A 16,027-nucleotide genomic window follows, 5' to 3' on the forward strand; every position below is an offset into this window, starting at 1 on the left:
ACTGCACATAACTCAAAGCAATCAGCCGATCCCAAAACCCCCCTGAATAAAAACAACCAATACGCCTTCCACCAACAGTTCACACATACCTGAAAGTGAGCGCACAGACCAAGACGAGCCAAGGGAAACTAGAGAAGACAGGCTAAACACAACACTATGCATTAGTCTCGTACACACAAGAAACCAGAAAAACAAAATTGCTATATGCTAACGCACACTTAGGCCCCGTTTACACGATGGGAAAACGCAGATATTTCTCTGCGTTTTGGCCTGTCATTTACACGAAAACGCCGTTTTTATCCCAGAAAACAATTATTTCTAAAAACTCCGGCCAAAGTGGAGATTTCTGAAAACGGCGGTTATGTGTTGTCGTGTCAACTGGGAGAAACGGGGTTTTAGGTTCTCTCTTGTCGATTCTGAGGATTCTGATTGGCTTGCATGGCTTTATCCTTCTCCCTACACTGCCGCCCATAGGTTTGGCATAGTTATAAAGGCGCTCGACGGCGTATTTATGCGGGTTGTGTGCACGATGTTATTATTGAAAACGGAGGGGGGGAAATATTCGTTTCTCTAAATACCCGGCTATGTGTAAATGTGGCCTTACAGTCGCTGTAAACACGGAAGGAGGCGGAGTCGGACGTGACACATCCCAAGCTACAGCCAACCAGCTCTTAAATAGGGAGGGCTCCCTGCTGATAGGTGCTCACTGATGTCACTCATCTCATTCACTCGGTTACAATAACAAGCAAATCATATTCATAGACTCATGAATATCCAGTCCATTTTAACTAATATTCCCCGAGACTCATTTGAGACTGATTGTTGTTACAAATATTATTGTATCGTGCCATCTTTCCAGCGCGCCGGTGACTGAATGATGAAACTTAAAGCATTTGCTTGGGGGCGTTTACCTGTTTTGCATAGATGGCTTAACCCTCTGAGACCTAAGGGTCTTTTTAAAATTAATTTTCCGTCTGGTGTCATTTACTAAAAAAGCTTGTAAAACATCAACCCTTTTGTGCACAGACAATTGACACACCTCTTTTTTTTCAGGACAAATTGAACTTTCAACATATTTGTGTTGCATTGATGTCACCTGAATGTAAAATAAGTTATGGGACCACAAAGACAAATGAAAAAATAAAACGGAAATTGAATCACTCAAACATTTATTGAAATCACACACAAATAAATAAAAGCTAATCAAATTTCCTCTGGAAAACAGTTTGTTCATGTCTTTGGAGTCCTGGAGCACAGGAATAAACATTATAACTTGAACAGAACCAAAACTATTTACATTTTTACAAAAGAAGTCCAGGCGTTTTGAGCCTCATGAAATTCACTGATGCCAAGCCTCAAAACAGTTTCTATCAGGAATCACACAGAGGGCCACATCACATGCTTTGCATTTCCAGGGGTGGCCTGTTTGACCTGCTTTGTCTGCTTGCAGTTCACACATTGCCTTCTACCATAGGAGGCCTTCTTGCTTGCTTCAGTTTGATCTGATGTTTGATATCATGACTGTAAAACAAATAAAGCAAAATATTAGATCATACATATCAGATCAATTAGTGTTTTTGTATTTGATTTCTCACATAAGATAACAATGGCTGAGATTGCTACTGTACCCCCAAACCTATCACAGCTATAATATGAGCATTCTCTCCCCAGCCAAAAGGTGTGACCAACCCCCCACTATCCTTTGTTTGTATCTCTAGGTAAACTCAATGGCTGAGAGACAAAGTGTAATCCACAACTCTTACTACTCTGTAACAAACATAGAAAAACAAAATACTACTTTTACAGAACTTATTTTTACATATTTAGAAAATAATATTTTATCATATTAGTTTTTTTATATACTTTTACAGTAAATAAATAAATGGAACTTACTCTTCAGCAGGGTCTAGACCATTCTGATAATCTAGTTCCTCATCAGTCAAAAAGCTCTCTTCTCCAGAAAATCCATCATCCTCCATGGCATCAAAAAAGGCCAGCGCTTGATTTAGATCCATGTTTCTCAATCTCTGACGATCTATTATTCTCCGTTTATTATTCAAAACTTGCGTCTCTCTGTGCGTCTCTCTCTCTCTCCCGTCGAAACCACTGTGCCGTGCGTCTCTCTCTCTCTCTCTCTCTCTCCACAATATCAGCCTTGGTTCATGCGTAATGACGCACCAACGTGGACGACGGATCAGCCTGTCATTGGTCAACAACCTCACGCAAAGCATCACGTGATATCCAAAATGGCAGCTAGCATCGAGCTAGCGGCAAAAATGACAGAAAATGTATAAATTATGGACATCAAGTGGATAAAACTTGGATATAAGCGTTTGGATTTATTGCTGAAACACTCTGAAAGGAAGCACAAGTTCCAGGCTGGATAGAAAACCTTCTGTAAAGGCTAGAAAGACACCAAAGACACCCCCGTGACGGCTAGCTCGTTAGCTTTCTGCTGCAAAAAACGGTAAGAAAATCAATCAAACTTTCATCAAATAATATAAATATTTATCGGAGGAGTCGCGTGGCGTCGTGGACGATGCCGTCGGGCTCAGAGGGTTAACACATTATCTTGTGAATAGCGCGCTCCGTCAGTAGGCGTGAACGAATTAAAGTCAATGAGCTCGTAATGAGCTCGACTGGAATCGCTCTCTTTTCATACAGATTACATAAGCTGAGAGTATTTGTTTTTTATATAAATTGCTTCATTTGAAAGATGCGATCTCAAGCTTTATGGCCGTGGGTATGTTTGCCTGTTTGACTGAATTTTCGCGGAGTTACAGATCATTTTCCAACGCGTTTCAAATTGGAGTTCATTGACAGAGAGAGTGCAGAACTCGCATTATGTTCATTTTTCTTTATTTGGCAAAAAGCAAAACACTTTATTTTTATTGTGAGTATACAGAAAAAAAATAGAAACTGAACAGGATCGATTGATGTATAACACGAAAATGAAAGATCAAAATTAACAGAGCATTTTGAGTTTATTTTGCATTGCTAAAAAGAAAAACAAGCAAAACGCGCCGGCGCGTTTTTGGTCCCCAGAGGGTTAAAACGTATGCATAAAGTACTTATCTATTTTTTCACCATTTTTTCAGATCCAAAGTCTTACTCCAAAAAGGTATATGAAGTGGTGGTATTTGCTGTTGTGAAGGAAAAAGCTTAGCACCTCCTACTCCTTCCCTCACTATTGAATTCAAATTGATGTAAGTCGGTTCATGGGGAGGCAAGGGACAAACACAACCAATGATTTTTTTTTAAATCATAAGATACTGTTATTGTAAATAACAGTAATCATTTGACAAATTGCTTGCAGCATAGCCTACCTGTTTTGGCAGTCTGGGCAATGACGTGATTTGACAGCTGGAATTAGCCCCCAATTTTTGGGTTGGGTTGCATTATCCATTGGTAATACATAACAGAGGTTGTTTAAAAAGTCGGATGGGTGACACTTCACCCCAGCTGGTTTCCAGTTCCATGCAAGTTAAGGGAAATTTTGCCCGGAATCCTCGGCCATCGTCTGCCACAGCCAAAGAATATCCAAATAACAATGCAGGAATCCCTGGTTGCTAATTGTATGCACCTGATAAGTCATGCTCACACGGGAAAGAGAGCGGATTTAGGCCCCGTTTACACGATGGGAAAACGCAGATATTTCTCTGCGTTTTGGCCTGTCATTTACACGAAAACGCCGTTTTTATCCCAGAAAACGATCATTTCTAAAAACTCCGGCCAAAGTGGAGATTTCTGAAAACGCCGGTTATGTGTTGTCGTGTCAACTGGGAGAAACGGGGTTTTAGGTTCTCTCTTGTCGATTCTGAGGATTCTGATTGGCTTGCATGGCTTTATCCTTCTCCCTACACTGCCGCCCATAGGTTTGGCATAGTTATGATGGCGCTCGACGGCGTATTTATGCAGGTTGTGTGCACGATGTTATTATTGAAAACGGAGGGGGAGAAATATTCGTTTCTCTAAATACCCGGCTATGTGTAAATGTGGCCATAGTCTTAAGTAAAGACAAAAGAAAATGACCTGCACTTGAAGTCCTACACAGGTCAGTATAGTACATGCTAGTCTACATGCCTGCTCCACCTATAGGCGCTTCCACTCCATTCTTCCATTCTCGAGGTTCTCCAACTGAGTAACCTACTTATTATCGAAACCTGGCAGGTAATTATATAATAATAATAATAATAACAACAACAATAATAATAGGCTAATAATAATAAATAAAACAGCCAGCCCAGTCCGCGTCTCCTGGATTACGGTCTATTAACTTCAGGTGCGCTATTTCACACTCTGCCTTATGATGATATAATTATTATTATTATAATAATAATTATTATTATTATGTAGTTCATTAAAAACATTACATTTATTTATTAATTTAATAATATCTCAACAATCAGGTTGATAATCTTTAAAGAGACTGATTGCTCAACAATATTCATCAATAATATTTTGGTTAATTAAACAAAATGCTTTAGAATTATAATTAAACAGTTAAGAAAAATGCATCATAATTAAACAGAAACTAATCGTCTTTGGACTTACTGATAGCATTCTGACCAAGGGCGTAGGTTTGCTGACACCACGACTTTGTTTGATAACCTTGTTCACTTTATTCATTCATTCATTCATTCATTCATTGACTTATTTATTTATTTATTTTATTTTTATGAGCATATTCTGCTCATTGTGAAAGTAAAATACAGTAGCCTAACTTTGTGACCACAAAGACAGAGTAGCCTACACCAACCAATCGTGATGTGTAGCCTACTGTAGCTGGGCCACTGTACATTACACCAGAATTGCATTGCTTAAAACTTCGGATGTTAATTAACAAAGCACTCCGAAAAACCACATGCACCAGAGGTAAATGGTTATGGTAAGTATAGTTTTTATTTTATTTTAAATAACTTATTTACTATTTGATGAAACTAGCTAGCTAGTTGAAGTCAAATTAAATGCCCTATAGCTTACTTTAACCCCCTGGGGTCGGCAATCACGCCGGCGTGATCTGCTCGCTTTTTTTCTTATCAGTGCAAAAGAGATTCAAAATACTTAGTTGGTTTTGATCTTACATTTAAGTGTTTTACATCATTCGATCCAGTTAAGTTTCTATTTTTTTGTGTATACTCACAATAAAAACAAAGTGTTGTGTCTTTCGCCAAATAAAGAAAAATAAACATGATGCGAGTTCTGCCTTCTCTCTGTCAGGGAAGTCCATTCTGAAACGCGTCCGAAAATGAACTGTAACTCAGCGAATACTTGTCACTCAGGAACGAGACATTTGTCTTTATGAAGCTAGAATTCTCTTCTTTTAAATGAAGTAATTTATATTAAAAAACACATATTCTTAGTTTATGTAGTTTGAAACCAAGGAGAGGCGCAGTTTTTCGTTCTCTCTTCATTATTTTTAATGAGCTGATGCCGCCACAAATAGTTGAGGTGATCTATACGCATCGCACACGCCCTCCGATCAATGCCATCACGCAGTTTCTCGTCAGATTCACGGATAGTTCATCGCGTTTTGAGGATGGCACGCTTCTCCGGTAAAGTCGTCCTCCAGATGATTATGGACAGCGAGGAAGAATTCACCTTTTCCTCAGAGAAACGGTTGCATCTCAGACGGAGAACGGCTGCATTTTCAAGAGCGAATTGATCCCACAGAGGATACAAGTTCGAGTAAGTTGTTTAGTGTTTATATAATTATTATATAATTATTATGTTGTTTAGTGATTATATAGAACTCATGTGAATTTTCAGACTATATTTTGCTTAGTTTTGGTTAGCTTTTGACATATTACAGGAAAGATTGCCTTACAATATCCCTAACATTCGTATATGGTCGTGTTTCAATGTGATATTACTCTCTAAACATATTTGTATTATATTTCAATCCGTTTTGATTAGCTTATGACACTGATTATCATGCTAAAAATACTGACTTTTGCGAATATCTGCTTAGGTGTAAATATGATTTTGTGCAAATATATTTCAGCCTCCGGTAAAATGTGATAGCCTACTGTCTAAATACTAGACATTATATTTTTATATATAAATGTTCGGTTTTGGTTAGCCTATGACACACGCTAAAATATTGCCACAGATGATTGTGAATGCAGGTGTAAATGTTTGAAATGTGCGCAGATAATGGCCATCAACAGCGCGATCTATGGCCCATAAATAGATATTTCTCCGTCCTATGGCCCATCAACAGATATATAGACTACATGCATTGTGCGTCCATACCCATTAATCGCCCATCTTTGGATAATGTATGCTAACACAGTTGTTTTTATTTTTTTAGGAATGTGTCTGCATCACGCTCTCCTTCTCCAGCACCGCAGAGGACGCAGGTGTCGTTCAGTTCTCAATCGAGAATGATGGTAAGTGCACAGACATAATATTTTACTGATGAAATGTAATTGTGTTTACAATATACATAATATACTCGTCATAATATACAAGTAGGGCCTACCTATTCTTGTGTGAAATTACAAAATCGGTTGTCTTTTTCTTAATCCATGGCCATAGTGATTGATAGCGATAATAATACAGTTTCTTTGATTGTGTTATCAACAGATGTGACAATGAACATGTCCAAGCACCGGTCCCGAAGAGAGCCATGGCAAACAAGCAACAGGTCCAAGTCCACCCTGTCATGGAAAACCGAGACTGATGTGGACATGGTTGCACAGACTGCGTGATTGACCTCTGTTTACTCACATTCGCCCATGAGTCTGTTTGTAACAGTATACACTACCTTTCTTTCTTTTTTTTAACCCTTTAAGTTTGCGTGTGTTTGTTTAAGAGCCTATAGAAACTGAAACCAAATGGCTAGCTCAATCATTCTTTTTGCATTTAAAACCAGAGATGTTAAATGTTCAGATCAAGCATGCAACATGCTCCTGTTGCGTTGTTTTCACCCTCAAATGAGTGTGTACAAATTGCGTTATATTCGTTTACAAAAAAAAACAATAAAATGCATTGCACGTCTTTGCACACATGTTCTATAGATCTGCGATTGATTTACGTCTTCTGATGGCGTAATCACGTTCTGGGCACTATGACCCCAGGATTGGTCGCATGTTATGACGTCACAAGCTGCGTCATTTGACTCGTATTTGCTGTATATGTTTCTCTACTGTGTTTTACTTTCGTTATTGTCTTTTTATCATTGCTTCATTTTATAATTTCTTATTCCTTTACACATACACACAAATACACTTTTACAAATCCAAGCACATTCACACACACACGATCGCGGCCCTTCGCGGGTAACGTTATGTCTGCTGCGCGACTCACGGGCGCGGACGTTTTGGCTATTCTAATCGCGTCCGATGATGATGAACTCTCCGTCTGCTCATCGGCGCCAGATTCAGTTTCTAGTGGGGACGAAGCTGACTTTCTTGAAGGAATAGATCCATCCCAGGACATGTAAGTATATATTCATGAAATATACTTTGCTTTTGAGTTAGAGAATAAACGAAACAAACATAGAATGAACCTGAGCGCATGACGCACCATTTACACATTTAGTCAGTTCTATGTTGCTATATTCTATATTACATTTCTATACAAAAACATCTAACTTTCTTACCGTTTTACTTACATTTTTTGTTGTAGTGTTGAACATGTTGGAGAGCCATTGGAGCCCTCTGAGCCACCCTTCACCTCAGAGCCACCCTTCACCTCAGAGCCACCCTGCACCTCAGAGCCACCCTGCACCTCAGAGCCACCCTGCACCTCAGAGCCACCCTGCACCTCAGAGCCACCCTGCACCTCAGAGCCACCCTGCACCTCAGAGCCACCCTGCACCTCAGAGCCACCCTGCACCTCAGAGCCACTCTGCACCTCAGAGCCACCCTGCACCTCAGAGCCACCCTGCACCTCAGAGCCACCCTGCACCTCAGAGCCACCCTGCACCTCAGAGCCACCCTGCACCTCAGAGCCACCCTGCACCTCAGAGCCACCCTGCACCTCAGAGCCACTCTGCACCTCAGAGCCATCCGTGCCAGTTTGCAGAGGGAGAGGTTATGGTCGGAGGGCTAAGACAAGAGGCTACAGAAGTCGGAGCCAAAGGTCCCGTGGTAGGGGTTCTACATTAGAGACGGCCCCTAATCAATCTGGTGGGTGGAAAACAGAAAAGGACCCTGACCATTTGCCTAGACCCCCCCATAATTTCCTGCCCAAAAGAAAGCCAGGTGTGCAGCCACCTCTGTCAACTTCTGTGGACAACCCAACACCCACTGAGCTTTTCAAAATGTATTTTGACAAGTCCACTATCAAAACACTGTGTTCCAACACTAATAAAAAAGCAGCAATAAATATTGCTGCAGGGAAAAAATTCAAGTGGACTGAAATCACAGAAGAAGAACTTTGCAAATACATTGGCCTCACACTTTACATGGGCATTCTAAAGCTTCCAAAGCTCAGAGATTTCTGGCGTGTCGAATCCCTCTTCCATGTTCCCTTCCCTCAAAAGGTTATGTCCAGAGACCGGTTCCTCAGCATCACATGGAATATGCACTTGAGTGACCCTGCCGAAGATGCTGCCAATGACAGAAAAAAAGGCACAGCTGAGTATGACTGTCTGCATAGAATACGGCCTCTATATGACAGTTTGCGCGTAGCCTGCAAAGCTGTCTACCACCCTGACAGAAACCTTTCTGTGGATGAGCGTATGGTAGCCACCAAAGCCAGAATCAGCCTGAAGCAGTACATCAAAAATAAGCCAACAAGGTGGGGAATAAAACTTTTTGTGTTGTGTGATTGTAGTGGCTACACAGTGGATTTCAACATTTACACAGGGAAGTCCAATGTTGCAAGTGGGAAGGGACTTTCATTTGCTGCTGTGATGTCGCTGGTCAGAAAGGAGTTCTTGGGATCTGGATATCACATTTACTGTGATAATTTTTATACCAGCCCAGTACTCTTTCAGCACCTTCATGACCTGGGGTTTGGAGCCTGTGGAACTATCAGGGACACAAGAATTGGTGTCCCAAACACCAAAGTGAATGCGCTGACAAAGAAATCTCCACGGGGATCAATAAGGTGGATCAGACAGGGATCGCTCCTTTTCACAAAGTGGATGGACACACGAGAGGTGAGTGTGTGCACTACTCTGCACACTGCATACTTGGGAGACACAGTGAAAAGAGTGTGCAAATCCAGCAGTGAGTACAAGAAGTTGGATGTTCCAGTTCCTCCGGCTGTGAAAGATTACAATCGCTTCATGGGGGGAGTTGACCTGTCAGATCAGTTGATTGGCTACTATTCCTCGTGGAAAAAAAGCAAGAAGTGGTACATGACTGCACTGCACCATTTCATTGACATTGCTGTCACAAACAGCTACTTGCTGCACAAGCTACTGTGTAGCAGCCAGGGGGAGCAGCCCATGACACACCAGGCCTTCCAAGAACAGTTGTCAGCGGAACTGTGTGGGGTGTCCTTACAACCAGCTTGTGAGAGCTACCAGCACTTACCTGTTGCCATTTCTGGTACAGTTGGCTCAAAAAAAGCCACACAGGGGCGCAGGAAATGCAGGCTGTGTGGGAAATGCACTCCGTTCATGTGTGAGGCATGCCAAGTGCCCCTCTGTGTTATTCTGGACAGGAACTGCCACAAGTCTTATCACAGCTAGAGTTGCCTGTGTATATGTAGGGGTGCCTATCTGTATGTTGTTTAGGTCTGATAGTGTACAGTTTATTTTTTTTACACAAGAATTGTTCTGACAGGGTCTATTTATTTTATATTTTTACCAATTAAATGTTCAATCAATATTCAAAAGCAAAATGTTATCTGTTTGACCCCACAAATACAAATGCACTCCCAGCACTATATACCAGTATGCACTATTCATACGTTTATAAAAATGAGTGTATCTTCCAAACTAATTTATGTAAATAGTTCAAATCAATTGTGTATAGTTTGAAAGTGTTTTATGCAAGTTTTTTACATTGACAAGTTTGAGGTTGACATTTATAACATTTCTGTTTTTTAATAAAATATATTAAAAAAAAACGATTAAAATTGTTTTTTGTTTTGTTTATTGCACTTTTGAGATATTTATCTAGTTACTATTGATTTATTACAAACATAGCCTTCAAATTGAGGGTGTTAGGATTATTTTGATGTATGGCATATGAAAATGCTCAAAAGAATGACAGCACAGCATGTAAAAATATTAAGATATACTCTGGCGGAATTGTTCTATGGCAGGTCATAAAGGGTTAAAGGATGTGTTAAGTTATATTGTTAGGAAATATTTCTATTTTGAATAAATGCTTTTCTTTTTAATAATAATAATAATAACTGTTTTTCCAACATTGATAATACCTGATTATCAAATCATGATATTAGAATGATTTCTGAAGGATCATGTGACACTGAAGACTGGAGTAAGGATGCTGAAAATTCAGCTTTGATCAAAGAAATAAATTATATTTTAAAGTATATTAAAATAGAAAATCATTATTTTAAATTGTAATAATATTTCACAATATTACTGTTGTTTCTGTATTTTTTATCAAATAAATGCAGCCATCTTCCAAAAATATTAAAAATGGTAATGTGTCCAAACGTTTGACTGGTACTATATGTTTATATATGTACGGTAGCACTGTGGTCTTGTGAGGCACAACATTTAGTTCCTCCACATAGAGGAATTACAATAAAAACAGATTAAAAAACAAAACCTTTGAATGTCCTCTCATTCTCAGATTCTCCTCTCTGCCTCACAGCACCGTGATGGGGGCATTAGCCATGGATGGGGGAGTGTCTATTGTCTCCCCTCATTCATATTCATGGCCATCAACACCCCTACACATAGAGCAGTACTGGCACAAAAACTGACTTGCAAAGTTTAAATCATTATATTGTTGTTTTGTGAAAGAGTGATCAGAATGATTTTCGCATCATTTTGTAGTAAACATTCTAGCCTACAAGAATGGTAACTCAAAAGTCTTGTGCCAAACTATTCAGTATGAGTTATATGGGCTCATTGCAGTGACACATTTTTTCCCAAAACTTACTAACCACGCATAATATTTTTTTTCTATAAAATGCAAACATGTAACTTCCATTTTGCTCACATATTATTGTAGCAGAGTTTGTGCTGCAATACAGCATAATTATGTGTTGGCCAAAGGTATGTTGTAAGTAGCTGAAATAAGCACAAATGTCAGGGCATGTCAAAACCTCTCAAGGGCCCCAAAAACCCCTCAGACCCCAGGGGGTTAACTGAATAGACAACCTGTAGTTGTAAGTCATGAAACTACTGAATAAAAACACCACAGAGGTGGGAGTAAGTCACTAAATGCAAGTCTCAAGTCAAGTCCAAGTCTTAACATTGCAAGTCAAAGTCAAGTCAAGTCATTCTGTTGTAAGGGTCAAGTCAAGTCAAATCGCAACTTGGTCATCAAGTCATACCAAGTCGCACACAGGCTCGTTTGACACATTTTTTAACTCAGGGACTTGTATTACTTATTTAGACACAGAGAGCTGATGATGGGTTACAAAAATAAATAAATTAACTTGTGTGTAATAAATAAAATATTGTTAAGAAGCACTTTAAATGCGCTAAAATAAAAATTAATTAAATGAACACAAGTAAACAAGAATTAATACAACTTTCCCATCTTGTGCTAGCCCTACATATAGTTATTTTGCTGTGATGTCCCCTATGAAAGTGTAAACTAAACAAAAGCATCCTAAAATGTCTCTGTTTTAGCAGCCATTAGCTGAGATCGACCGAGGTGCACATTTGGACATTACATAGTAACGTTAGGTTTTTGACAGGCACGCCTAGCACACCCGTTGTGAATGTGGACCTCAAGTTTACATTATTATATCGCTAGCTTTTTTATTTAAGTTGGAAGTAGTTAGATACCACAGAAAACCTCATGCTTGAAAACTAGCAAAACCTTTGCGTTTGCCCAGTGAGTGACCAACCAACACTTACTTCTCGCTGTGCAACTTGAAGTCACGAATGAAATTTGAAGTTGTGGCCGATGAATCACTTATCTTGGCACTGCAGATATTACACACGCCCGTTCTTTTCTTGGCCGTGTATGCGTAATCTCTAAACCCAAACTTTATTATCCTCGGGCTGGAGCTGGTGGTGTTGTTGCGGTGTCCGCGGAGGGATCTGCTGTTTTGGCAGGCGGCAAGCGGGTTCCGGATAGCGTCTAGCGGTTTACGCATGCGTATAAATATAGTTCATTCTTAAATATATTTTTAAAAATCACAATAATTGAAAAAATATATATTCCACAAGTAATTTCAAGTAAATAGGCACAAGTCCGAGTCAAGTCTAAAGTCACAAGGGGCAAGTCTAAAGTCAACTCGAGTCTTTTCAGAGATCTAGTCAAGTAAGTCTCAAGTCCAGAAAATTGCGACTCGAGTCAAGTCATATGACTCGAGTCTCCCACGTCTGCAACACTATAATAAACAATAAAATAATAAGATTAACAAAACTAATGAGAACATGGGAATCTTCCATTCCCTTCGCCGCAGTAGCGCTTTTGCCCTATAGAGGGTGTGCATCTCCTTCCAAGTATGCGTGCGCCACGCGGCGCCATCTTTGAAAAGAAAGCTGCTCTCTTCTCTTGGGTCAGTGTCGTCAAATTTTTCGAAACCTTAATAGTGTTTATTTATTGATGAGTTGTGAAAAAGGAACTGTTTATTTGTCTATATATAGCCAATATATTTTTATTTATTATTATTATTATTGAGACAGCACTGGTAAGTCTGTTTTTCTTAATTGATTTGTGTACATATGTTTATCTTAAAATTGATTGAAATGTGGACTGACGTTTTGTCAGTTAAATCATGGATGTTAATTAAAATACTACTGATTAAAACGTAAATGTAATGGTATGTTCTCTATTTTCCGGTTTATTGATTGTGTTTATTGGGTTTGAGGACAATTAACATGGCAGGAGATAATTATTACCAGGCCTGGTTCTGTCGGAGTCCTCAAACCAACATTTTAAATCAATATTTACTGAATTTATGAACATATTCATGCTCATATATTGAGTCAAGATTTATTTTGAAATGTTTGTAAATTATCAACAGATAGGCCCTTACTGTCACAGTCTTCGTCTGCACCTGTCTGTCTTAGTCTGCACTACACTTCCCAGAATCCCTTGTGTCTTCACACCTGAACTCACTCCCTCAATCATCCACCTGTTCATCGTCCTCATCATCTGTGTCATCTGTCTTCACCTTGTTAGTGTTAGTTTGTATCTGTATTTAGTTTGCTTCTGTCCTGCTCGGTCCTTGTTTATGTTACAGTGTATATGTTACCCTTCTGCCTGTACCAGTTTTGTATAAGTTTATTATAGTAAAAGTTTGAATTAGAGCTTTGTGCCTCTGCCTTTCTTCACCCGCACCATACCCGTGACACTTACTAGATGTAGCCTAGATTTTTTTTAAAGCTTTGAAAAATCCTTTAAAAGTTCCACTAACAGTTACTTGCAAAATGTGTACTAAATTAGATATGCAGCATTCTGCTTTCAGCCTCCGGTGTATTGGCTACACGAGTCCCTGTTAATTAACTCCATCAATAGCGCATTATGATTCCGTCTGTTGGCCTGTTGGTTTTAGATTTTGGCTTCAGGAGAACGAAATTTGATCTGCCGGTCACAATCCAGCGATATCACGGCAGTTCACCCAGTGTGGACATATGTGTTCCAAATTATTATGCAAGTGACATTATCAATAGGATTTCTGTATACAAATTGAAATGTTTGTTTGTTTGTTTCATTTCTCATATCATTTTAGATAACTGGTCTAAATCTGAGACAGGTTTGGTCAGTAGTTTGCCAGGTATTTTAGGGTAAATGGAAAACCTACTTAAAGTGGTTGTTCCACATTATTAACCCTCTGGGGACCAAGGTGTTTTTGGGGTCCTTGAGATGTTTTGACATGCCCTGATATTTGTCTTTTTTTCAGTTGCTTATAAACATATTAATGGCAAAGGTGTAATTGCACTCTATTTAGCACGAACATGGCTATCATAATATGTGAGCAACATGTATGTACATGTTTGCATTTTTGAGAGAATATTATTTATGCGTGGTTATTCAAAAAACTCAAACTTAAATGTTCTGATATAAGACCACAAACGACCAACTTCACATATTTCCACAATACTTTTGACTAATGGATGTTCTCGGCTAGAGTCTTTACTTCAAAATGATCTGAAAATCATCCGGGCTAATCGTTCACATTAAACAATAGATTGATTTAAATTTTGTAAGACACTTTTTGTTTGGAAAGGCAATATGCAGGTGGGCGTGAATGATCCAACAAGGTCATGAATAATGTCCTCATTCACACCTGGAGGCAAAGAAGACCTGCTAATGCTGCATACTAATGAGCCTTTCATTCAGGTGTCACTGAGCCACAAGATAGAATGCAAAGACAACACACACATATATATATATATACATACACACACACACACATATATATATATATATATACACACACACACACATACATACACACACACATATATATATACATACACACACACACACATATATATATATATATATACATACATACATACACACACACACACACACACACACACACACACACACATATATATACATATATACATACATACATACATACATACATACACACACATATATATATACATATACACACACACACACATATATATATATATATATACATACATGCATACATACACACACACACACACACACACACACACACACACACACATATATATATATACATACATATATAAATACATACATACATACACACACATATATATATATATATACATATATATATATATAACTACAGAATTGGTTCAGAGTTGGAAACATCTTGAAAAAAAGTGTATTTTTCCACAAACTGTGTAGGCCTATGCTTGCAAATTGTATAATATCCAAGGTAAACATTTCTAGTAATTGTGCAGTTAAATCTCATTCGTATTTTCAGACAGTTTTGGATGTAGGCTATCCTCTCCCCAAATTTGTCACTAATAAAACACAAAAATAATTTATAGAGAAGGCTTATATTGACCTTTTAAGATTTGTTTGCACCTTGAAAATTAGGTTTTGATGTGGCAGTAAAAACTTTATAATCTATCCAAAACGAAATGTTGTCTTTCATATTTCGTCTGTAACATATCGTCTTTTATAATATATATTAGGGCATAAATGTTAATTTGCAGTTTAATATGTTGCTTATACAAAGACATTTTATTTCAACGTATTCAGTCGATTTTTTACTCATCTCAGTAGGCAATATAGATAGTTTGCTAAAAGCTAAATTCATTCACACGCGAGCTGTAGTAAACAAACGCATGCACATGTGCCGTTCATTCATTCAAACACAGAAACGCGATTCAAATTTAAACAGTCTTTTGCGGTTTACAGACACCATTTTATATCGCGATTAGAACAAAGCACTTACTGATGATCTGCAGCTGGATCCGTTGTTAGGCTACTCCAGCACGTTTGAGGTCAAATTTCCAGGATTATCACGATATTATTATTCCTCACACCGAGTGTGTTTTCAGCTGTTGTGGGCGTTGACTGGTTTGCATGAGTTGCTTCAGATCATCTGTGTTTGAATAGCGCGCGCTCTCGATGGGCGTGTCACATTAGCAGAGTAATGAGCTGCCAGAACGATAATGAGAACGGCTGATCTCTCGCTCTTTTTATATAGATTACATAAACAGAGAATATTTCTTTTAGTTTTGAATTAGATAATTTAAAACTACACACTTATATGATTATAGAGATATATATCTCATGTCTGAGTGAATAGTATTCGCTGAGTTTTGTTTAAGTTTAGAGACGTCCTTCAGAAAAAAAGTTCACGGAGACGGAGAGGCAGAAAGCACTCCCTGTTTACTTTCTTTATTTTACAAAAGCACAATGTTTTATTTCGATTTTAAGTGAGCCCATAAATAAGAAGACATTTAACAGTTTATTTTTTCATATTTCTTAAGCCTGTATGACAA

The sequence above is a fragment of the Phoxinus phoxinus genome, assembly GCF_949152265.1.
Source record: "Phoxinus phoxinus genome assembly, contig: scaffold_48, whole genome shotgun sequence".
NCBI lineage: Eukaryota > Metazoa > Chordata > Actinopteri > Cypriniformes > Leuciscidae > Phoxinus > Phoxinus phoxinus.